Genomic DNA, 26,762 nt, shown 5'->3' on the forward strand with positions numbered 1-26,762 from the left:
AGTGTTTGATGGGACCGTGTAGAGGAATAATCACTGTGTGTCTGACCCACGGTGTGTTTGATGTTAACGTGTAGAGGAATAATCGCTTTGTGTCTGACCCCCGGGAGTGTGTGATGGGACGGTGTGGAGGGAGATTCAGTCTGTGTCTGACCCCGGGAGTGTTTGATGGGACCGTATAGAGGAATAATCACTCTGTCTCTGACACACGGAGTGTTTGATGGTACAGTGTAGAGGAATAATCACTCTGTGTCTCACCCCGGGAGTGTTTTATGGGATCGGGTAGAGGAATAATCACTCTTTGTCTGACCCCGGGAGTGTTTGATGGGACCGTGTAGAGGAATAATCACTCTGTGTCTGACCACGGGAGTGTGTGATGGGACCGTGTAGAGGAATAATCACCTTGTGTCTGACCCCGGGAGTGTGTGATGGGATCGGGTAGAGTAATAATCACTCTCTGTCTGACCCCGGGAGTGTTTGATGGGACCGTGTAGAGGAATAATCACTCTGTGTCTGAACACGGGAGTGTGTGATGGGACCGTGTAGAGGAATAATCACCTTGTGTCTGACCCCGGGAGTGTGTGATGGGACGGCGTGGAGGGAGATTCACTCTGTGTCTGACCCCGGGAGTGTTTGATGGGACCGTGTAGAGGAATAATCACTGTGTGTCTGACCCACGGTGTGTTTGATGTTAACGTGTAGAGGAATAATCGCTTTGTGTCTGACCCCCGGCAGTGTGTGATGGGACGGTGAGGAGGGAGACTCAGTCTGTGTCTGACCACGGGAGAGTATGATGGGACGGTGTGGATATAAATTCACTCTGTGTCTGACCCCGGGAGTGTTTGATGGGACCGTATAGAGGAATAATCACTCTGTCTCTGACACACGGAGTGTTTGATGGTACAGTGTAGAGGAATAATCACTCTGTGTCTCACCCCGGGAGTGTATTATGGGATCGGGTAGAGATATAATCACTCTCTGTCTGACCCCGGGAGTGTTTGATGGGACCGTGGAGAGGAATAATCACTCTGTGTCTGACCACGGGAGTGTGTGATGGGACCGTGTAGAGGAATAATCACCTTGTGTCTGACCCCGGGAGTGTGTGATGGGATCGGGTAGAGGAATAATCACTCTCTGTCTGACCCCGGGAGTGTTTGATGGGACCGTGTAGAGGAATAATCACTCTGTGTCTGAACACGGGAGTGTGTGATGGGACCGTGTAGAGGAATAATCACCTTGTGTCTGACCCCGGGAGTGTGTGATGGGACGGCGTGTAGGGAGATTCACTCTGTGTCTTACCCCGGGAGTGTTTGATGGGACCGTGTAGAGGAATAATCACTGTGTGTCTGACCCACGGTGTGTTTGATGTTAACGTGTAGAGGAATAATCGCTTTGTGTCTGACCCCCGGGAGTGTGTGATGGGACGGTGTGGAGGGAGATTCAGTCTGTGGCTGACCACGGGAGAGTATGATGGGACGGTGTGGATATAAATTCACTCTGTGTCTGACCCCGGGAGTGTTTGATGGGACCGTATGGAGGAATAATCACTCTGTCTCTGACACACGGAGTGTTTGATGGTACAGTGTAGAGGAATAATCACTCTGTGTCTCACCCCGGGAGTGTTTTATGGGATCGGGTAGAGGAATAATCACTCTTTGTCTGACCCCGGGAGTGTTTGATGGGACCGTGTAGAGGAATAATCACTCTGTGTCTGACCACGGGAGTGTGTGATGGGACCGTGTAGAGGAATAATCACCTTGTGTCTGACCCCGGGAGTGTGTGATGGGATCGGGTAGAGGAATAATCACTCTCTGTCTGTCCCCGGGAGTGTTTGATGGGACCGTGTAGAGGAATAATCACTCTGTGTCTGAACACGGGAGTGTGTGATGGGACCGTGTAGAGGAATAATCACCTTGTGTCTGACCCCGGGAGTGTGTGATGGGACGGCGTGGAGGGAGATTCACTCTGTGTCTGACCCCGGGAGTGTTTGATGGGACCGTGTAGAGGAATAATCACTGTGTGTCTGACCCACGGTGTGTTTGATGTTAACGTGTAGAGGAATAATCGCTTTGTGTCTGACCCCCGGCAGTGTGTGATGGGACGGTGAGGAGGGAGAATCAGTCTGTGTCTGACCACGGGAGAGTATGATGGGACGGTGTGGATATAAATTCACTCTGTGTCTGACCCCGGGAGTGTTTGATGGGACCGTATAGAGGAATAATCACTCTGTCTCTGACACACGGAGTGTTTGATGGTACAGTGTAGAGGAATAATCACTCTGTGTCTCACCCCGGGAGTGTTTTATGGGATCGGGTAGAGGAATAATCACTCTCTGTCTGACCCCGGGAGTGTTTGATGGGACCGTGTAGAGGAATAATCACTCTGTGTCTGACCACGGGAGTGTGTGATGGGACCGTGTAGAGGAATATTCACCTTGTGTCTGACCCCGGGAGTGTGTGATGGGATCGGGTAGAGGAATAATCACTCTCTGTCTGACCCCGGGAGTGTTTGATGGGACCGTGTAGAGGAATAATCACTCTGTGTCTGAACACGGGAGTGTGTGATGGGACCGTGTAGAGGAATAATCACCTTGTGTCTGACCCCGGGAGTGTGTGATGGGACGGCGTGGAGGGAGATTCACTCTGTGTCTGACCCCGGGAGTGTTTGATGGGACCGTGTAGAGGAATAATCACTGTGTGTCTGACCCACGGTGTGTTTGATGTTAACGTGTAGAGGAATAATCGCTTTGTGTCTGACCCCCGGGAGTGTGTGATGGGACGGTGTGGAGGGAGATTCAGTCTGTGGCTGACCACGGGAGAGTATGATGGGACGGTGTGGATATAAATTCACTCTGTGTCTGACCCCGGGAGTGTTTGATGGGACCGTATAGAGGAATAATCACTCTGTCTCTGACCACGGGAGTGTGTGATGGGACGGTGTGGAGGGAGATTCAGTCTGTGTCTGACCCCGGGAGTGTTTGATGGGACCTTGTAGAGGAATAATCACTCTGAGCATGATACCGGGAGTGTGTGATGGGACGGTGTGGAGGGAGACTCACTCTGTGTCTGACCCCGGGAGTGTTTGATGGGACCGTGGAGAGGAATAATCGTACAGTGTCTGAACACGGGTGTGTGTGATGGGACGGTGTGTAGGGACATTCACTCTTTGTCTGACCCCGGGAGTGTTTGATGGGACCGTGTAGAGGAATAATCACTCTGTCTCTGACCAAGGGAGTGTGTGATGGGACGGTGTGGAGGGAGATTCAGTCTGTGTCTGACCCCGGGAGTGTTTGATGGGACCGTGGAGAGGAATAATCATACTGTGTCTGAACACGGGTGGGTGTGATGGGACGGTGTGTAGGGAGATTCACTCTTTGTCTGACCCCGGGAGTGTTTGATGGGACCGTGTAGAGGAATAATCACTCTGTGTCTGACCACGGGAGTGTGTGATGGGACGGTGTGGAGGGAGATTCGCTCTGTCTGACCACGGGAGAGTATGATGGGACGGTATGGATATAAATTCACTCTGTGTCTGACCCCGGGAGTGTTTGATGGGACCGTGTAGAGGAATAATCACTGAGCATGATACCGGGAGTGTGTGATGGGACGGTGTGGAGGGAGACTCACTCTCTGTCTGATCCCGGGAGTGTTTGATGGGACCGTGCAGAGGAAAAATCACTCTGTGTCTGACCCCGGGAGTGTTTGTTGGGACAGTGTAGAGGAATAATCACTCTGTGTCTGACCCCGGGAGTGTTTGATGGGAGCGTGGAGAGGAATAATCATACTGTGTCTGACGACTGGAGTGTGTGATGGGACGGTGTGTAGGGAGATTCACACTTTGTCTGACCCAGGGAGTGTTTGATGGGACCGTGTAGAGGAATAATCACTCTGTGTCTGACCAAGGCAGTGTGTGATGGGACGGTGTGGAGGGAGATTCACTCTGTGTCTGACACCGGGAGTGTTTGATGGGACCGTGTAGAGGAATAATCACTGTGTGTCTGACCCACGGTGTGTTTGATGTTAACGTGTAGAGGAATAATCGCTTTGTGTCTGACCCCCGGGAGTGTTTGATGGGACCGTGTAGAGGAATAATCACTCTGTCTCTGACCACGGGAGTGTGTGATGGGACGATGTGGAGGGAGATTCAGTCTGTGTCTGACCACGGGAGAGTATGATGGGACGGTGTGGATATAAATTCACTCTGTGTCTGACCCCGGGAGTGTTTGTTGGGACCGTATAGAGGAATAATCACTCACTCTCTGACCACGGGAGTGTGTGATGGGACGGTGTGGAGGGAGATTCAAACTGTGTCTGACCCCGGGAGAGTATGATGGGACGGTGTGGATATAAATTCACTCTGTGTCTGACCCCGGGAGTGTTTGATGGGACCGTGAAGAGGAATAATCACTCTGAGTCTGATACCGTGAGTGTGTGATGGGACGGTGTGGAGGGAGACTCACTCTGTGTCTGACCCCGGGAGTGTTTGATGGGACCGTGCAGAGGAAAAATCACTCAGAGTCTGACCCCGGGAGTGTATGATGGGACGGTGTGGAGGGAGATTCAGTCTGTGGCTGACCCCGGGAGTGTTTGATGGGACCTTGTAGAGGAATAATCACTCTGAGCATGATACCGGGAGTGTGTGATGGGACGGTGTGGAGGGAGACTCACTCTGTGTCTGACCCCGGGAGTGTTTGATGGGACCGTGGAGAGGAATAATCGTACAGTGTCTGAACACGGGTGTGTGTGATGGGACGGTGTGTAGGGACATTCACTCTTTGTCTGACCCCGGGAGAGTTTGATGGGACCGTGTAGAGGAATAATCACTCTGTCTCTGACCAAGGGAGTGTGTGATGGGACGGTGTGGAGGGAGATTCAGTCTGTGTCTGACCCCGGGAGTGTTTGATGGGACCGTGGAGAGGAATAATCATACTGTGTCTGAACACGGGTGGGTGTGATGGGACGGTGTGTAGGGAGATTCACTCTTTGTCTGACCCCGGGAGTGTTTGATGGGACCGTGTAGAGGAATAATCACTCTGTGTCTGACCACGGGAGTGTGTGATGGGACGGTGTGGAGGGAGATTCGCTCTGTCTGACCACGGGAGAGTATGATGGGACGGTATGGATATAAATTCACTCTGTGTCTGACCCCGGGAGTGTTTGATGGGACCGTGTAGAGGAATAATCACTGAGCATGATACCGGGAGTGTGTGATGGGACGGTGTGGAGGGAGACTCACTCTCTGTCTGATCCCGGGAGTGTTTGATGGGACCGTGCAGAGGAAAAATCACTCTGTATCTGACCCCGGGAGTGTTTGTTGGGACAGTGTAGAGGAATAATCACTCTGTGTCTGACCCCGGGAGTGTTTGATGGGAGCGTGGAGAGGAATAATCATACTGTGTCTGACGACTGGAGTGTGTGATGGGACGGTGTGTAGGGAGATTCACACTTTGTCTGACCCAGGGAGTGTTTGATGGGACCGTGTAGAGGAATAATCACTCTGTGTCTGACCAAGGCAGTGTGTGATGGGACGGTGTGGAGGGAGATTCACTCTGTGTCTGACCCCGGGAGTGTTTGATGGGACCGTGTAGAGGAATAATCACTGTGTGTCTGACCCACGGTGTGTTTGATGTTAACGTGTAGAGGAATAATCGCTTTGTGTCTGACCCCCGGGAGTGTTTGATGGGACCGTGTAGAGGAATAATCACTCTGTCTCTGACCACGGGAGTGTGTGATGGGACGATGTGGAGGGAGATTCAGTCTGTGTCTGACCACGGGAGAGTATGATGGGACGGTGTGGATATAAATTCACTCTGTGTCTGACCCCGGGAGTGTTTGTTGGGACCGTATAGAGGAATAATCACTCACTCTCTGACCACGGGAGTGTGTGATGGGACGGTGTGGAGGGAGATTCAAACTGTGTCTGACCCCGGGAGAGTATGATGGGACGGTGTGGATATAAATTCACTCTGTGTCTGACCCCGGGAGTGTTTGATGGGACCGTGAAGAGGAATAATCACTCTGAGTCTGATACCGTGAGTGTGTGATGGGACGGTGTGGAGGGAGACTCACTCTGTGTCTGACCCCGGGAGTGTTTGATGGGACCGTGCAGAGGAAAAATCACTCAGAGTCTGACCCCGGGTGTGTTTGATGGGACCGTGTTGAGGAATAATCACTCTGTGTCTGAACCCGGGAGAGTATGATGGGACGGTGTGGATATTAATTCACTCTGTGTCTGACCCCGGGAGTGTTTGACGGGACCGTGTAGAGGAATAATCTCTCTGTGTCTGACCCCGGGAGTGTCTGATTCGACCGTGTTGAGGAATAATCACTCTGTGTCTGACCCCGGGAGCGTATGATGGGACGGTGTGGAGGGAGATTCACTCTGTGTCTGACCCCGGGAGTGTTTGATGGGACCTTGTAGAGGAATAATCACTCTGTGTCTGACACCGGGAGTGTTTGATGGGACAGTGTAGAGGAATAATCTCTCTGTGTCTGACCCCGGGAGCGTATGATGGGACGGTGTGGATATAAATTCACTCTGTGTCTGAACCCGGGAGTGTTTGATGGGACCTTGTAGAGGAATAATCACTCTGTGTCTGACCCCGGGAGTGTTTGATGGTACAGTGTAGAGGAATAATCACTCTGTGTCTGAACCCGAAAGAGTATGATGGGACGGTGTGGATATAAATTCACTCTGTGTCTGACCCCGGGAGTGTTTGACGGGACCGTGTAGAGGAATAATCTCTCTGTGTCTGACCCCGGCAGTGTGTGATGGGACGGCGTGGAGGGAGATGCACTCTGTGTCTGACCCCGGGAGTGTTTGATGGGACCGTGTAGAGGAATAATCACTGTGTGTCTGACACACGGAGTGTTTGATGGTACAGTGTAGAGGAATAATCACTCTGTGTCTCACCGCGGGAGTGTTTTATGGGATCGGGTAGAGGAATAATCACTCTCTGTCTGACCCCGGGAGTGTTTGATGGGACCGTGTAGAGGAATAATCACTCTCTGTCTGACCCCGGGAGTGTGTGATGGGACCGTGTAGAGGAATAATCACCTTGTGTCTGACCCCGGGAGTGTGTGATGGGATCGGGTAGAGGAATAATCACTCTCTGTCTGACCCCGGGAGTGTTTGATGGGACCGTGTAGAGGAATAATCACTCTGTGTCTGAACACGGGAGTGTGTGATGGGACCGTGTAGAGGAATAATCACTGTGTGTCTGACCCACGGTGTGTTTGATGTTAACGTGTAGAGGAATAATCGCTTTGTGTCTGACCCCCGGGAGTGTGTGATGGGACGGTGTGGAGGGAGATTCAGTCTGTGTCTGACCACGGGAGAGTATGATGGGACGGTGTGGATATAAATTCACTCTGTTGTCTGACCCCGGGAGTGTTTGATGGTACAGTGTAGAGGAATAATCACTCTGTCTCTCACCCCGGTAGTGTTTTATGGGATCGGGTAGAGGAATAATCACTCTCTGTCTGACCCCGGGAGTGTTTGATGGGACCGTGTAGAGGAATAATCACTCTGTGTCTGACCCCGGGAGTGTTTGATGGGACCGTGTAGAGGAATAATCACCTTGTGTCTGACCCCGGGAGTGTGTGATGGGATCGGGTAGAGGAATAATCACTCTGTGTCTGACCCCGGGAGTGTTTGATGGGACCGTGTAGAGGAATAATCACTCTGTGTCTGAACACGGGAGTGTGTGATGGGACCGTGTAGAGGAATAATCACCTTGTGTCTGACCCCGGGAGTGTGTGATGCGACGGCGTAGAGGGAGATTCACTCTGTGTCTGACCCCGGGAGTGTTTGATGGGACCGTGTAGAGGAATAATCTCTGTGTGTCTGACCCACGGTGTGTTTGATGTTAACGTGTAGAGGAATAATCGCTTTGTGTCTGACCCCCGGGAGTGTGTGATGGGACGGTGTGGAGGGAGATTCAGTCTGTGTCTGACCACGGGAGAGTATGATGGGACGGTGTGGATATAAATTCACTCTGTGTCTGACCCCGGGAGTGTTTGATGGGACCGTATAGAGGAATAATCACTCTGTCTCTGACCACGGGAGTGTGTGATGGGACGGTGTGGAGGGAGATTCAGTCTGTGTCTGACCCCGGGAGTGTTTGATGGGACCGTGCAGAGGAATAATCACTCTGAGCCTGATACCGGAGTGTGTGATGGGACGGTGTGGAGGGAGACTCACTCTGTGTCTGACCCCGGGAGTGTTTGATGGGACCGTGGAGAGGAATAATCGTACAGTGTCTGAACACGGGTGTGTGTGATGGGACGGTGTGTAGGGAGATTCACTCTTTGTCTGACCCCGGGAGTGTTTGATGGGACCGTGTAGAGGAATAATCACTCTGTCTCTGACCAAGGGAGTGTGTGATGGGACGGTGTGGAGGGAGATTCAGTCTGTGTCTGACCCCGGGAGTGTTTGATGGGACCGTGGAGAGGAATAATCATACTGTGTCTGAACACGGGTGGGTGTGATGGGACGGTGTGTAGGGAGATTCACTCTTTGTCTGACCCCGGGAGTGTTTGATGGGACCGTGTAGAGGAATAATCACTGTGTCTGACCACGGGAGTGTGTGATGGGACGGTGTGGAGGGAGATTCGCTCTGTCTGACCACGGGAGAGTATGATGGGACGGTATGGATATAAATTCACTCTGTGTCTGAACCCGGGAGTGTTTGATGGGACCGTGTAGAGGAATAATCACCCTGAGCATGATACCGGGAGTGTGTGATGGGACGGTGTGGAGGGAGACTCACTCTCTGTCTGATCCCGGGAGTGTTTGATGGGACCGTGCAGAGGAAAAATCACTCTGTGTCTGACCCCGAGAGTGTTTGTTGGGACAGTGTAGAGGAATAATCACTCTGTGTCTAACCCCGGGAGTGTTTGATGGGAGCGTGGAGAGGAATAATCACTCTGTGTCTGACCAAGGCAGTGTGTGTTGGGACGGTGTGGAGGGAGATTCACTCTGTGTCTGACCCCGGGAGTGTTTGATAGGACCGTGTAGAGGAATAATCACTGTGTGTCTGACCCACGGTGTGTTTGATGTTAACGTGTAGAGGAATAATCGCTTTGTGTCTGACCCCCGGGAGTGTTTGATGGGACCGTGTAGAGGAATAATAACTCTGTCTCTGACCACGGGAGTGTGTGATGGGACGGTGTGGAGGGAGATTCAGTCTGTGTCTGACCACGGGAGAGTATGATGGGACGGTGTGGATATAAATTCACTCTGTGTCTGACCCCGGGAGTGTTTGTTGGGACCGTATAGAGGAATAATCACTCACTCTCTGACCACGGGAGTGTGTGATGGGACGGTGTGGAGGGAGATTCACACTGTGTCTGACCCCGGGAGAGTATGATGGGACGGTGTGGATATAAATTCACTCTGTGTCTGACCCCGGGAGTGTTTGATGGGACCGTGAAGAGGAATAATCACTCTGAGTCTGATACCGTGAGTGTGTGATGGGACGGTGTGGAGGGAGACTCACTCTGTGTCTGACCCCGGGAGTGTTTGATGGGACCGTGCAGAGGAAAAATCACTCAGTGTCTGACCCCGGGAGTGTGTGATGGGACCGTGTAGAGGAATAATCACCTTGTGTCTGACCCCGGGAGTGTGTGATGGGATCGGGTAGAGGAATAATCACTCTCTGTCTGACCCCGGGAGTGTTTGATGGGACCGTGTAGAGGAATAATCACTCTGTGTCTGAACACGGGAGTGTGTGATGGGACCGTGTAGAGGAATAATCACCTTGTGTCTGACCCCGGGAGTGTGTGATGGGACGGCGTGGAGGGAGATGCACTCTATGTCTGACCCCGGGAGTGTTTGATGGGACCGTGTAGAGGAATAATCACTGTGTGTCTGACACACGCAGTGTTTGATGGTACAGTGTAGAGGAATAATCACTCTGTGTCTGACCCCGGGAGTGTTTGATGGGACCGTGTGGAGGAATAATCACTCTGTGTCTCACCACGGGAGTGTTTTATGGGATCGGGTAGAGGAATAATCACTCTCTGTCTGATCCCGGGAGTGTTTGATGGGACCGTATAGAGGAATAATCACTCTGTGTCTGACCCCGGGAGTGTGTGATGGGACCGTGTAGAGGAATAATCACTCTGTGTCTGACCACGGGAGTGTTTGATGGTACAGTGTAGAGGAATAATCACTCTGTGTCTGACCCCGGGAGTGTATGATGGGACGGTGTGGATATAAATTCACTCTGTGTCTCACCCCGGGAGTGTTTCATGGTACCGTGTACAGGAATAATCACTCTGTGTCTGACCCCGGGCGTGTTTGTTTGGACAGTGTAGAGGAATAATCACTCTGTGTCTGACCCCGGGAGAGTGTGATGGGACGGTGTGGAAGGAGATTCACACAGTGTCTGACACCGGGAGTGTTTCTTGGGACGTGTAGAGGAATAATCACTCTGTGTCTGACCCCGGGAGTGTTTGATGGGAACGTGTAGAGGAATAATCACTCTGTGTCTGACCCCGGGAGTGTGTGATGGGACCGTGTAGAGGAATATTCACTGTGTGTCTGACCCACGGTGTGTTTGATGTTAACGTGTAGAGGAATAATCGCTCTGTGTCTGACCCCCGGGAGTGTTTGATGGGACCGTGTAGAGGAATAATCACTCTGTCTCTGACCACGGGAGTGTGTGATGGGACGGTGTGGAGGGAGATTCAGTCTGTGTCTGTCCCCGGGAGTGCTTGATGGGACCGTGGATAGGAATAATCATACTGTGTCGGACCACGGGAGTGTGTGATGGGACGGTGTGGAGGGAGATTCACACTGTGTCTGACCCCGGGAGAGTATGATGGGACGGTGTGGATATAAATTCACTCTGTGTCTGACCCCGGGAGTGTTTGATGGGACCGTGTAGAGGAATAATCACTCTGAGTCTGATACCGTGAGTGTGTGATGGGACGGTGTGGAGGGAGACTCACTCTGTGTCTGACCCCGGGAGTGTTTGATGGGACCGTGCAGAGGAAAAATCACTCAGTGTCTGACCCCGGGAGTGTTTGATGGGACCGTGTTGAGGAATAATCACTCTGTGTCTGAACCCGGGAGAGTATGATGGGACGGTGTGGATATTTATTCACTCTGTGTCTGACCCCGGGAGTGTTTGACGGGACCGTGTAGAGGAATAATCTCTCTGTGTCTGACCCCGGGAGTGTCTGATGGGACCGTGTTGAGGAATAATCACTCTGTGTCTGACCCCGGGAGCGTATGATGGGACGGTGTGGAGGGAGATTCACTCTGTGTCTGACCCCGGGAGTGTTTGATGGGACCTTGTAGAGGAATAATCACTCTGTGTCTGACCCCGGGAGTGTTTGATGGGACAGTGCAGAGGAATAATCACTCTGTGTCTGACCCCGGGAGCGTATGATGGGACGGTGTGGATATAAATTCACTCTGTGTCTGAACCCGGGAGTGTTTGATGGGACCTTGTAGAGGAATAATCACTCTGTGTCTGACCCCGGGAGTGTTTGATGGTACAGTGTAGAGGAATAATCACTCTGTGTCTGAACCCGAAAGAGTATGATGGGACGGTGTGGATATAAATTCACTCTGTGTCTGACCCCGGGAGTGTTTGACGGGACCGTGTAGAGGAATAATCTCTCTGTGTCTGACCCCGGCAGTGTGTGATGGGACGGCGTGGCGGGAGATGCACTCTGTGTCTGACCCCGGGAGTGTTTGATGGGACCGTGTAGAGGAATAATCACTGTGTGTCTGACACACGGAGTGTTTGATGGTACAGTGTTGAGGAATAATCACTCTGTGTCTCACCCCGGGAGTGCTTTATGGGATCGGGTAGAGGAATAATCACTCTCTGTCTGACCCCGGGAGTGTGTGATGGGACCGTGTAGAGGAATAATAACCTTGTGTCTGACCCCGGGAGTGTGAGATGGGACGGCGTGGAGGGAGATTCACTCTGTGTCTGACCCCGGGAGTGTTTGATGGGACCGTGTAGAGGAATAATCACTGTGTGTCTGACCCACGGTGTGTTTGATGTTAACGTGTAGAGGAATAATCGCTTTGTGTCTGACCCCCGGGAGTGTGTGATGGGACGGTGTGGAGGGAGATTCAGTCTGTGTCTGACCACGGGAGAGTATGATGGGACGGTGTGGATATAAATTCACTCTGTGTCTGACCCCGGGAGTGTTTGATGGGACCGTATAGAGGAATAATCACTCTGTCTCTGACACACGGAGTGTTTGATGGTACAGTGTAGAGGAATAATCACTCTGTGTCTCACCCCGGGAGTGTTTTATGGGATCGGGTAGAGGAATAATCACTCTTTGTCTGACCCCGGGAGTGTTTGATGGGACCGTGTAGAGGAATAATCACTCTGTGTCTGACCACGGGAGTGTGTGATGGGACCGTGTAGAGGAATAATCACCTTGTGTCTGTCCCCGGGAGTGTGTGATGGGATCGGGTAGAGGAATAATCACTCTCTGTCTGACCCCGGGAGTGTTTGATGGGACCGTGTAGAGGAATAATCACTCTGTGTCTGAACACGGGAGTGTGTGATGCGACCGTGTAGAGGAATAATCACCTTGTGTCTGACCCCGGGAGTGTGTGATGGGACGGCGTGGAGGGAGATTCACTCTGTGTCTGACCCCGGGAGTGTTTGATGGGACCGTGTAGAGGAATAATCACTGTGTGTCTGACCCACGGTGTGTTTGATGTTAACGTGTAGAGGAATAATCGCTTTGTGTCTGACCCCCGGCAGTGTGTGATGGGACGGTGAGGAGGGAGACTCAGTCTGTGTCTGACCACGGGAGAGTATGATGGGACGGTGTGGATATAAATTCACTCTGTGTCTGACCCCGGGAGTGTTTGATGGGACCGTATAGAGGAATAATCACTCTGTCTCTGACACACGGAGTGTTTGATGGTACAGTGTAGAGGAATAATCACTCTGTGTCTCACCCCGGGAGTGTTTTATGGGATCGGGTAGAGGAATAATCACTCTCTGTCTGACCCCGGGAGTGTTTGATGGGACCGTGTAGAGGAATAATCACTCTGTGTCTGACCACGGGAGTGTGTGATGGGACCGTGTAGAGGAATAATCAGCTTGTGTCTGACCCCGGGAGTGTGTGATGGGATCGGGTAGAGGAATAATCACTCTCTGTCTGACCCCGGGAGTGTTTGATGGGACCGTGTAGAGGAATAATCACTCTGTGTCTGAACACGGGAGTGTGTGATGGGACCGTGTAGAGGAATAATCACCTTGTGTCTGACCCCGGGAGTGTGTGATGGGACGGCGTGGAGGGAGATTCACTCTGTGTCTGACCCCGGGAGTGTTTGATGGGACCGTGTAGAGGAATAATCACTGTGTGTCTGACCAACGGTGTGTTTGATGTTAACGTGTAGAGGAATAATCGCTTTGTGTCTGACACCCGGGAGTGTGTGATGGGACGGTGTGGAGGGAGATTCAGTCTGTGGCTGACCACGGGAGAGTATGATGGGACGGTGTGGATATAAATTCACTCTGTGTCTGACCCCGGGAGTGTTTGATGGGACCGTATAGAGGAATAATCACTCTGTCTCTGACCACGGGAGTGTGTGATGGGACGGTGTGGAGGGAGATTCAGTCTGTGTCTGACCCCGAGAGTGTTAAATGGGACCGTGTAGAGGAATAATCACTCTGAGCATGATACCGGGAGTGTGTGATGACGGTGTGGAGGGAGACTCACTCTGTGTCTGACCCCGGGAGTGTTTGATGGGACCGTGGAGAGGAATAATCGTACAGTGTCTGAACACGGGTGTGTGTGATGGGACGGTGTGTAGGGAGATTCACTCTTTGTCTGACCCCGGGAGTGTTTGATGGGACCGTGTAGAGGAATAATCACTCTGTCTCTGACCAAGGGAGTGTGTGATGGGACGGTGTGGAGGGAGATTCAGTCTGTGTCTGACCCCGGGAGTGTTTGATGGGACCGTGGAGAGGAATAATCATACTGTGTCTGAACACGGGTGGGTGTGATGGGACGGTGTGTAGGGAGATTCACTCTTTGTCTGACCCCGGGAGTGTTTGATGGGACCGTGTAGAGGAATAATCACTCTGTGTCTGACCACGGGAGTGTGTGATGGGACAGTGTAGAGGAATAATCACTGTGTGTCTGACACACGGAGTGTTTGATGGTACAGTGTAGAGGAATAATCACTCAGTGTCTCACCCCGGGAGTGTTTTATGGGATCGGGTAGAGGAATAATCACTCTCTGTCTGACCCCGGGAGTGTTTGATGGGACCGTGTAGAGGAATAATCACTCTATGTCTGAACACGGGAGTGTGTGATGGGACCGTGTAGAGGAACAATCACCTTGTGTCTGACCCCGGGAGTGTGAGATGTGACGGCGTGGAGGGAGATTCACTCTGTGTCTGACCCCGGGAGTGTTTGATGGGACCGTGTGGAGGAATAATCACTGTGTGTCTGACCCACGGTGTGTTTGATGTTAACGTGTAGAGGAATAATCGCTTTGTGTCTGACCCCCGGGAGTATGTGATGGGACGGTGTGGAGGGAGATTCAGTCTGTGTCTGACCCCGGGAGTGTTTGATGGGACCGTATAGAGGAATAATCACTCTGTCTCTGACACACGGAGTGTTTGATGGTACAGTGTAGAGGAATAATCACTCTGTGTCTCACCCCGGGAGTGTTTTATGGGATCGGGTAGAGGAATAATCACTCTTTGTCTGACCCCGGGAGTGTTTGATGGGACCGTGTAGAGGAATAATCACTCTGTGTCTGACCACGGGAGTGTGTGATGGGACCGTGTAGAGGAATAATCACCTTGTGTCTGACCCCGGGAGTGTGTGATGGGATCGGGTAGAGTAATAATCACTCTCTGTCTGACCCCGGGAGTGTTTGATGGGACCGTGTAGAGGAATAATCACTCTGTGTCTGAACACGGGAGTGTGTGATGGGACCGTGTAGAGGAATAATCACCTTGTGTCTGACCCCGGGAGTGTGTGATGGGACGGCGTGGAGGGAGATTCACTCTGTGTCTGACCCCGGGTGTGTTTGATGGGACCGTGTAGAGGAATAATCACTGTGTGTCTGACCCACGGTGTGTTTGATGTTAACGTGTAGAGGAATAATCGCTTTGTGTCTGACCCCCGGGAGTGTGTGATGGGACGGTGTGGAGGGAGATTCAGTCTGTGGCTGACCACGGGAGAGTATGATGGGACGGTGTGGATATAAATTCACTCTGTGTCTGACCCCGGGAGTGTTTGATGGGACCGTATGGAGGAATAATCACTCTGTCTCTGACACACGGAGTGTTTGATGGTACAGTGTAGAGGAATAATCACTCTGTGTCTCACCCCGGGAGTGTTTTATGGGATCGGGTAGAGGAATAATCACTCTTTGTCTGACCCCGGGAGTGTTTGATGGGACCGTGTAGAGGAATAATCACTCTGTGTCTGACCACGGGAGTGTGTGATGGGACCGTGTAGAGGAATAATCACCTTGTGTCTGACCCCGGGAGTGTGTGATGGGATCGGGTAGAGGAATAATCACTCTCTGTCTGACCCCGGGAGTGTTTGATGGGACCGTGTAGAGGAATAATCACTCTGTGTCTGAACACGGGAGTGTGTGATGGGACCGTGTAGAGGAATAATCACCTTGTGTCTGACGCCGGGAGTGTGTGATGGGACGGCGTGGAGGGAGATTCACTCTGTGTCTGACCCCGGGAGTGTTTGATGGGACCGTGTAGAGGAATAATCACTGTGTGTCTGAACCACGGTGTGTTTGATGTTAACGTGTAGAGGAATAATCGCTTTGTGTCTGACCCCCGGCAGTGTGTGATGGGACGGTGAGGAGGGAGAATCAGTCTGTGTCTGACCACGGTAGAGTATGATGGGACGGTGTGGATATAAATTCACTCTGTGTCTGACCCCGGGAGTGTTTGATGGGACCGTATAGAGGAATAATCACTCTGTGTCTCACCCCGGGAGTGTTTTATGGGATCGGGTAGAGGAATAATCACTCTCTGTCTGACCCCGGGAGTGTTTGATGGGACCGTGTAGAGGAATAATCACTCTGTGTCTGACCACGGGAGTGTGTGATGGGACCGTGTAGAGGAATATTCACCTTGTGTCTGACCCCGGGAGTGTGTGATGGGATCGGGTAGAGGAATAATCACTCTCTGTCTGACCCCGGGAGTGTTTGATGGGACCGTGTAGAGGAATAATCACTCTGTGTCTGAACACGGGAGTGTGTGATGGGACCGTGTAGAGGAATAATCACCTTGTGTCTGACCCCGGGAGTGTGTGATGGGACGGCGTGGAGGGAGATTCACTCTGTGTCTGACCCCGGGAGTGTTTGATGGGACCGTGTAGAGGAATAATCACTGTGTGTCTGACCCACGGTGTGTTTGATGTTAACGTGTAGAGGAATAATCGCTTTGTGTCTGACCCCCGGGAGTGTGTGATGGGACGGTGTGGAGGGAGATTCAGTCTGTGGCTGACCACGGGAGAGTATGATGGGACGGTGTGGATATAAATTCACTCTGTGTCTGACCCCGGGAGTGTTTGATGGGACCGTATAGAGGAATAATCACTCTGTCTCTGACCACGGGAGTGTGTGATGGGACGGTGTGGAGGGAGATTCAGTCTGTGTCTGACCCCGGGAGTGTTTGATGGGACCTTGTAGAGGAATAATCACTCTGAGCATGATACCGGGAGTGTGTGATGGGACGGTGTGGAGGAATAATCACTCTGTGTCTGACCCCGGGAGTGTTTGATGGGACCTTGGAGAGGAATAATCGTACAGTGTCTGAACACGGGTGTGTGTGATGGGACGGTGTGTAGGGAGATTCACACTTTGTCTGACCCAGGGAGTGTTTGATGGGACCGTGTAGAGGAATAATCACTCTGTGTCTGACCAAGGCAGTGTGTGATGGGACGGTGTGGAGGGAGATTCACTCTGTGTCTGACCCCGGGAGTGTTTGATGGGACCGTGTAGAGGAATAATCACTGTGTGTCTGACCCACGGTGTGTTTGATGTTAACGTGTAGAGGAATAATCGCTTTGTGTCTGACCCCCGGGAGTGTCTGATGGGACCGTGTTGAGGAATAATCACTCTGTGTCTGACCCCGGGAGCGTATGATGGGACGGTGTGGAGGGAGATTCACTCTGTGTCTGACCCCGGGAGTGTTTGATGGGACCTTGTAGAGGAATAATCACTCTGTGTCTGACCCCGGGAGTGTTTGATGGGACAGTGTAGAGGAATAATCACTCTGTGCCTGACCCCGGGAGCGTATGATGGGACGGTGTGGATATAAATTCACTCTGTGTCTGAACCCGGGAGTGTTTGATGGGACCTTGTAGAGGAATAATCACTCTGTGTCTGACCCCGGGAGTGTTTGATGGTACAGTGTAGAGGAATAATCACTCTGTGTCTGAACCCGAAAGAGTATGATGGGACGGTGTGGATATAAATTCACTCTGTGTCTGACCCCGGGAGTGTTTGACGGGACCGTGTAGAGGAATAATCTCTCTGTGTCTGACCCCGGCAGTGTGTGATGGGACCGTGTAGAGGAATAATCACTGTGTGTCTGACACACGGAGTGTTTGATGGTACAGTGTAGAGGAATAATCACTCTGTGTCTCACCCCGGGAGTGTTTTATGGGATCGTGTAGAGGAATAATCACTCTCTGTCTGACCTCGGGAGTGTTTGATGGGACCGTGTAGAGGAATAATCACTCTCTGTCTGACCCCGGGAGTGTGTGATGGGACCGTGTAGAGGAATAATCACCTTGTGTCTGACCCCTGGAGTGTGTGATGGGATCGGGTAGAGGAATAATCACTCTCTGTCTGTCCCCGGGAGTGTTTGATGGGACCGTGTAGAGGAATAATCACTCTGTGTCTGAACACGGGAGTGTGTGATGGGACCGTGTAGAGGAATAATCACCTTGTGTCTGACCCCGGGAGTGTGTGATGGGACGGCGTGGAGGGAGATTCACTCTGTGTCTGACCCCGGGAGTGTTTGATGGGACCGTGTAGAGGAATAATCACTGTGTGTCTGACCCACGGTGTGTTTGATGTTAACGTGTAGAGGAATAATCACTCTGTGTCTGAACACGGGAGTGTGTGATGGGAACGTGTAGAGGAATAATCGCTTTGTGTCTGACCCCCGGGAGTGTGTGATGGGACGGTGTGGAGGGAGATTCAGTCTGTGTCTGACCACGGGAGAGTATGATGGGACGGTGTGGATATAAATTCACTCTGTGTCTGACCCCGGGAGTGTTTGATGGGACCGTATAGAGGAATAATCACTCTGTCTCTGACACACGGAGTGTTTGATGGTACAGTGTAGAGGAATAATCACTCTGTGTCTCACCCCGGGAGTGTTTTATGGGATCGGGTAGAGGAATAATCACTCTCTGTCTGACCCCGGGAGTGTTTGATGGGACCGTGTAGAGGAATAATCACTCTGTGTCTGACCACGGGAGTGTGTGATGGGACCGTGTAGAGGAATAATCACCTTGTGTCTGACCCCGGGAGTGTGTGATGGGATCGGGTAGAGGAATAATCACTCTGTGTCTGACCCCGGGAGTGTTTGATGGGACCGTGTAGAGTAATAATCACTCTGTGTCTGAACACGGGAGTGTGTGATGGGACCGTGTAGAGGAATAATCACCTTGTGTCTGACCCCGGGAGTGTGTGATGGGACGGCGTGGAGGGAGATTCACTCTGTGTCTGACCCCGGGAGTGTTTGATGGGACCGTGTAGAGGAATAATCACTGTGTGTCTGACCCACGGTGTGTTTGATGTTAACGTGTAGAGGAATAATCGCTTTGTGTCTGACCCCCGGGAGTGTGTGATGGGACGGTGTGGAGGCAGATTCAGTCTGTGTCTGACCACGGGAGAGTATGATGGGACGGTGTGGATATAAATTCACTCTGTGTCTGACCCCGGGAGTGTTTGATGGGACCGTATAGAGGAATAATCACTCTGTCTCTGACCACGGGAGTGTGTGATGGGACGGTGTGGAGGGAGATTCAGTCTGTGTCTGACCCCGGGAGTGTTTGATGGGACCGTGTAGAGGAATAATCACTCTGAGCCTGATACCGGAGTGTGTGATGGGACGGTGTGTAGGGAGATTCACTCTGTGTCTGACCCCGGGAGTGTTTGATGGGACCGTGTAGAGGAATAATCACTCTGTGTCTGACCCCGGGAGTGTTTGATGGGACCGTGGAGAGGAATAATCGTACAGTGTCTGAACACGGGTGTGTGTGATGGGACGGTGTGTAGGGAGATTCACTCTTTGTCTGACCCCGGGAGTGTTTGATGGGACCGTGTAGAGGAATAATCACTCTGTCTCTGACCAAGGGAGTGTGTGATGGGACGGTGTGGAGGGAGATTCAGTCTGTGTCTGACCCCGGGAGTGTGTGATGGGACGGCGTGGAGGGAGATTCACTCTGTGTCTGACCCCGGGAGTGTTTGATGGGACCGTGTAGAGGAATAATCACTGTGTGTCTGACCCACGGTGTGTTTGATGTTAACGTGTAGAGGAATAATCGCTTTGTGTCTGACCCCCGGGAGTGTGTGATGGGACGGTGTGGAGGCAGATTCAGTCTGTGTCTGACCACGGGAGAGTATGATGGGACGGTGTGGATATAAATTCACTCTGTGTCTGACCCCGGGAGTGTTTGATGGGACCGTATAGAGGAATAATCACTCTGTCTCTGACCACGGGAGTGTGTGATGGGACGGTGTGGAGGGAGATTCAGTCTGTGTCTGACCCCGGGAGTGTTTGATGGGACCGTGTAGAGGAATAATCACTCTGAGCCTGATACCGGAGTGTGTGATGGGACGGTGTGTAGGGAGATTCACTCTGTGTCTGACCCCGGGAGTGTTTGATGGGACCGTGTAGAGGAATAATCACTCTGTGTCTGACCCCGGGAGTGTTTGATGGGACCGTGGAGAGGAATAATCGTACAGTGTCTGAACACGGGTGTGTGTGATGGGACGGTGTGTAGGGAGATTCACTCTTTGTCTGACCCCGGGAGTGTTTGATGGGACCGTGTAGAGGAATAATCACTCTGTCTCTGACCAAGGGAGTGTGTGATGGGACGGTGTGGAGGGAGATTCAGTCTGTGTCTGACCCCGGGAGTGTTTGATGGGACCGTGGAGAGGAATAATCATACTGTGTCTGAACACGGTGGGTGTGATGGGACGGTGTGTAGGGAGATTCACTCTTTGTCTGACCCCGGGAGTGTTTGATGGGACCGTGTAGAGGAATAATCACTCTGTGTCTGACCACGGGAGTGTGTGATGGGACGGTGTGGAGGGAGATTCGCTCTGTCTGACCACGGGAGAGTATGATGGGACGGTATGGATATAAATTCACTCTGTGTCTGACCCCGGGAGTGTTTGATGGGACCGTGTAGAGGAATAATCACCCTGAGCATGATACCGGGAGTGTGTGATGGGACGGTGTGGAGGGAGACTCACTCTCTGTCTGATCCCGGGAGTGTTTGATGGTACCGTGCAGAGGAAAAATCACTCTGTGTCTGACCCCAGGAGTGTTTGTTGGGACAGTGTAGAGGAATAATCACTCTGTGTCTGACCCCGGGAGTGTTTGATGGGAGCGTGGAGAGGAATAATCATACTGTGTCTGACGACTGGAGTGTGTGATGGGACGGTGTGTAGGGAGATTCACACTTTGTCTGACCCAGGGAGTGTTTGATGGGACCGTGTAGAGGAATAATCACTCTGTGTCTGACCAAGGCAGTGTGTGATGGGACGGTGTGGAGGGATATTCACTCTGTGTCTGACCCCGGGAGTGTTTGATGGGACCGTGTAGAGGAATAATCACTGTGTGTCTGACCCACGGTGTGTTTGATGTTAACGTGTAGAGGAATAATCGCTTTGTGTCTGACCCCCGGGAGTGTTTGATGGGACCGTGTAGAGGAATAATCACTCTGTCTCTGACCACGGGAGTGTGTGATGGGACGGTGTGGAGGGAGATTCACACTGTGTCTGACCCCGGGAGAGTTTGATGGGACGGTGTGGATATAAATTCACTCTGTGTCTGACCCCGGGAGTGTTTGATGGGACCGTGAAGAGGAATAATCACTCTGAGTCTGATACCGTGAGTGTGTGATGGGACGGTGTGGAGGGAGACTCACTCTGTGTCTGACCCCGGGAGTGTTTGATGGGACCGTGCAGAGGAAAAATCACTCAGTGTCTGACCCCGGGATTGTTTGATGGGACCGTGTTGAGGAATAATCACTCTGTGTCTGAACCCGGGAGAGTATGATGGGACGGTGTGGATATTAATTCACTCTGAGTCTGACCCCGGGAGTGTTTGATGGGACCGTGTAGAGGAATAATCACTCTGTGTCTGAACACGGGAGTGTGTGATGGGACCGTGTAGAGGAATAATCACCTTGTGTCTGACCCCGGGAGTGTGTGATGGGACGGCGTGGAGGGAGATTCACTCTGTATCTGACCCCGGGAGTGTTTGATGGGACCGTGTAGAGGAATAATCACTGTGTGTCTGACCCACGGTGTGTTTGATGTTAACGTGTAGAGGAATAATCGCTTTGTGTCTGACCCCCGGGAGTGTGTGATGGGACGGTGTGGAGGGAGATTCAGTCTGTGTCTGACCACGGGAGAGTATGATGGGACGGTGTGGATATAAATTCACTCTGTGTCTGACCCCGGGAGTGTTTGATGGGACCGTATAGAGGAATAATCACTCTGTCTCTGACCACGGGAGTGTGTGATGGGACGGTGTGGAGGGAGATTCAGTCTGTGTCTGACCCCGGGAGTGTTTGATGGGACCGTGTAGAGGAATAATCACTCTGAGCATGATACCGGGAGTGTGTGATGGGACGGTGTGGAGGGAGACTCACTCTGTGTCTGACCCCGGGAGTGTTTGATGGGACCGTGGAGAGGAATAATCACTCTGTCTCTGACCAAGGGAGTGTGTGATGGGTCGGTGTGGAGGGAGATTCAGTCTGTGTCTGACCCCGGGAGTGTTTGATGGGACCGTGGAGAGGAATAATCATACTGTGTCTGAACACGGGTGGGTGTGATGGGACGGTGTGAAGGGAGATTCACTCTTTGTCTGACCCCGGGAGTGTTTGATGGGACCGTGTAGAGGAATAATCACTCTGTCTCTGACCAAGGGAGTGTGTGATGGGACGGTGTGGAGGGAGATTCAGTCTGTGTCTGACCCCGGGAGTGTTTGATGGGACCGTGGAGAGGAATAATCATACTGTGTCTGAACACGGGTGGGTGTGATGGGACGGTGTGTAGGGAGATTCACTCTTTGTCTGACCCCGGGAGTGTTTGATGGGACCGTGTAGAGGAATAATCACTCTGTGTCTGACCACGGGAGTGTGTGATGGGACGGTGTGGAGGGAGATTCGCTCTGTCTGACCACGGGAGAGTATGATGGGACGGTATGGATATAAATTCACTCTGTGTCTGAACCCGGGAGTGTTTGATGGGACCGTGTAGAGGAATAATCACCCTGAGCATGATACCGGGAGTGTGTGATGGGACGGTGTGGAGGGAGACTCACTCTCTGTCTGATCCCGGGAGTGTTTGATGGGACCGTGCAGAGGAAAAATCACTCTGTGTCTGACCCCGGGAGTGTTTGTTGGGACAGTGTAGAGGAATAATCACTCTGTGTCTGACCCCTGGAGTGTTTGATGGGAGCGTGGAGAGGAATAATCATACTGTGTCTGACGACTGGAGTGTGTGATGGGACGGTGTGTAGGGAGATTCACACTTTGTCTGACCCAGGGAGTGTTTGATGGGACCGTGTAGAGGAATAATCACTCTGTGTCTGACCAAGGCAGTGTGTGATGGGACGGTGTGGAGGGAGATTCACTCTGTGTCTGACCCCGGGAGTGTTTGATGGGACCGTGTAGAGGAATAATCACTGTGTGTCTGACCCACGGTGTGTTTGATGTTAACGTGTAGAGGAATAATCGCTTTGTGTCTGACCCCCGGGAGTGTTTGATGGGACCGTGTAGAGGAATAATCACTCTGTCTCTGACCACGGGAGTGTGTGATGGGACGGTGTGGAGGGAGATTCAGTCTGTGTCTGACTACGGGAGAGTATGATGGGACGGTGTGGATATAAATTCACTCTGTGTCTGACCCCGGGAGTGTTTGATGGGACCGTATGGAGGAATAATCACTCTGTCTCTGACACACGGAGTGTTTGATGGTACAGTGTAGAGGAATAATCACTCTGTGTCTCACCCCGGGAGTGTTTTATGGGATCGGGTAGAGGAATAATCACTCTTTGTCTGACCCCGGGAGTGTTTGATGGGACCGTGTAGAGGAATAATCACTCTGTGTCTGACCACGGGAGTGTGTGATGGGACCGTGTAGAGGAATAATCACCTTGTGTCTGACCCCGGGAGTGTGTGATGGGATCGGGTAGAGGAATAATCACTCTCTGTCTGACCCCGGGAGTGTTTGATGGGACCGTGTAGAGGAATAATCACTCTGTGTCTGAACACGGGAGTGTGTGATGGGACCGTGTAGAGGAATAATCACCTTGTGTCTGACGCCGGGAGTGTGTGATGGGACGGCGTGGAGGGAGATTCACTCTGTGTCTGACCCCGGGAGTGTTTGATGGGACCGTGTAGAGGAATAATCACTGTGTGTCTGAACCACGGTGTGTTTGATGTTAACGTGTAGAGGAATAATCGCTTTGTGTCTGACCCCCGGCAGTGTGTGATGGGACGGTGAGGAGGGAGAATCAGTCTGTGTCTGACCACGGGAGAGTATGATGGGACGGTGTGGATATAAATTCACTCTGTGTCTGACCCCGGGAGTGTTTGATGGGACCGTATAGAGGATTAATCACTCTGTCTCTGACACACGGAGTGTTTGATGGTACAGTGTAGAGGAATAATCACTCTGTGTCTCACCCCGGGAGTGTTTTATGGGATCGGGTAGAGGAATAATCACTCTCTGTCTGACCCCGGGAGTGTTTGATGGGACCGTGTAGAGGAATAATCGCTTTGTGTCTGACCCCCGGCAGTGTGTGATGGGACGGTGAGGAGGGAGACTCAGTCTGTGTCTGACCACGGGAGAGTATGATGGGACGGTGTGGATATAAATTCACTCTGTGTCTGACCCCGGGAGTGTTTGATGGGACCGTATAGAGGAATAATCACTCTGTCTCTGACACACGGAGTGTTTGATGGGACCGTGTAGAGGAATAATCACTCTGTGTCTGACCACGGGAGTGTGTGATGGGACGGTGTGGAGGAATAATCACTCTGTGTCTGACCCCGGGAGTGTTTGATGGGACCGTGGAGAGGAATAATCGTACAGTGTCTGAACACGGGTGTGTGTGATGGGACGGTGTGTAGGGGGATTCACACTTTGTCTGACCCAGGGAGTGTTTGATGGGACCGTGTAGAGGAATAATCACTCTGTGTCTGACCAAGGCAGTGTGTGATGGGACGGTGTGGAGGGAGATTCACTCTGTGTCTGACCCCGGGAGTGTTTGATGGGACCGTGTAGAGGAATAATCACTGTGTGTCTGACCCACGGTGTGTTTGATGTTAACGTGTAGAGGAATAATCGCTTTGTGTCTGACCCCCGGGAGTGTCTGATGGGACCGTGTTGAGGAATAATCACTCTGTGTCTGACCCCGGGAGCGTATGATGGGACGGTGTGGAGGGAGATTCACTCTGTGTCTGACCCCGGGAGTGTTTGATGGGACCTTGTAGAGGAATAATCACTCTGTGTCTGACCCCGGGAGTGTTTGATGGGACAGTGTAGAGGAATAATCACTCTGTGCCTGACCCCGGGAGCGTATGATGGGACGGTGTGGATATAAATTCACTCTGTGTCTGAACCCGGGAGTGTTTGATGGGACCTTGTAGAGGAATAATCACTCTGTGTCTGACCCCGGGAGTGTTTGATGGTACAGTGTAGAGGAATAATCACTCTGTGTCTGAACCCGAAAGAGTATGATGGGACGGTGTGGATATAAATTCACTCTGTGTCTGACCCCGGGAGTGTTTGACGGGACCGTGTAGAGGAATAATCTCTCTGTGTCTGACCCCGGCAGTGTGTGATGGGACGGCGTGGAGGGAGATGCACTCTGTGTCTGACCCCGGGAGTGTTTGATGGGACCGTGTAGAGGAATAATCACTGTGTGTCTGACACACGGAGTGTTTGATGGTACAGTGTAGAGGAATAATCACTCTGTGTCTCACCCCGGGAGTGTTTTATGGGATCGTGTAGAGGAATAATCACTCTCTGTCTGACCCCGGGAGTGTTTGATGGGACCGTGTAGAGGAATAATCACTCTCTGTCTGACCCCGGGAGTGTGTGATGGGACCGTGTAGAGGAATAATCACCTTGTGTCTGACCCCTGGAGTGTGTGATGGGATCGGGTAGAGGAATAATCACTCTCTGTCTGTCCCCGGGAGTGTTTGATGGGACCGTGTAGAGGAATAATCACTCTGTGTCTGAACACGGGAGTGTGTGATGGGACCGTGTAGAGGAATAATCACCTTGTGTCTGACCCCGGGAGTGTGTGATGGGACGGCGTGGAGGGAGATTCACTCTGTGTCTGACCCCGGGAGTGTTTGATGGGACCGTGTAGAGGAATAATCACTGTGTGTCTGACCCACGGTGTGTTTGATGTTAACGTGTAGAGGAATAATCACTCTGTGTCTGAACACGGGAGTGTGTGATGGGAACGTGTAGAGGAATAATCGCTTTGTGTCTGACCCCCGGGAGTGTGTGATGGGACGGTGTGGAGGGAGATTCAGTCTGTGTCTGACCACGGGAGAGTATGATGGGACGGTGTGGATATAAATTCACTCTGTGTCTGACCCCGGGAGTGTTTGATGGGACCGTATAGAGGAATAATCACTCTGTCTCTGACACACGGAGTGTTTGATGGTACAGTGTAGAGGAATAATCACTCTGTGTCTCACCCCGGGAGTGTTTTATGGGATCGGGTAGAGGAATAATCACTCTCTGTCTGACCCCGGGAGTGTTTGATGGGACCGTGTAGAGGAATAATCACTCTGTGTCTGACCACGGGAGTGTGTGATGGGACCGTGTAGAGGAATAATCACCTTGTGTCTGACCCCGGGAGTGTGTGATGGGATCGGGTAGAGGAATAATCACTCTGTGTCTGACCCCGGGAGTGTTTGATGGGACCGTGTAGAGTAATAATCACTCTGTGTCTGAACACGGGAGTGTGTGATGGGACCGTGTAGAGGAATAATCACCTTGTGTCTGACCCCGGGAGTGTGTGATGGGACGGCGTGGAGGGAGATTCACTCTGTGTCTGACCCCGGGAGTGTTTGATGGGACCGTGTAGAGGAATAATCACTGTGTGTCTGACCCACGGTGTGTTTGATGTTAACGTGTAGAGGAATAATCGCTTTGTGTCTGACCCCCGGGAGTGTGTGATGGGACGGTGTGGAGGCAGATTCAGTCTGTGTCTGACCACGGGAGAGTATGATGGGACGGTGTGGATATAAATTCACTCTGTGTCTGACCCCGGGAGTGTTTGATGGGACCGTATAGAGGAATAATCACTCTGTCTCTGACCACGGGAGTGTGTGATGGGACGGTGTGGAGGGAGATTCAGTCTGTGTCTGACCCCGGGAGTGTTTGATGGGACCGTGTAGAGGAATAATCACTCTGAGCCTGATACCGGAGTGTGTGATGGGACGGTGTGTAGGGAGATTCACTCTGTGTCTGACCCCGGCAGTGTTTGATGGGACCGTGTAGAGGAA

The sequence above is a fragment of the Hypanus sabinus genome, unplaced genomic scaffold, assembly GCF_030144855.1.
Source record: "Hypanus sabinus isolate sHypSab1 unplaced genomic scaffold, sHypSab1.hap1 scaffold_123, whole genome shotgun sequence".
In the NCBI taxonomy this organism is placed as follows: Eukaryota; Metazoa; Chordata; class Chondrichthyes; order Myliobatiformes; family Dasyatidae; genus Hypanus; species Hypanus sabinus.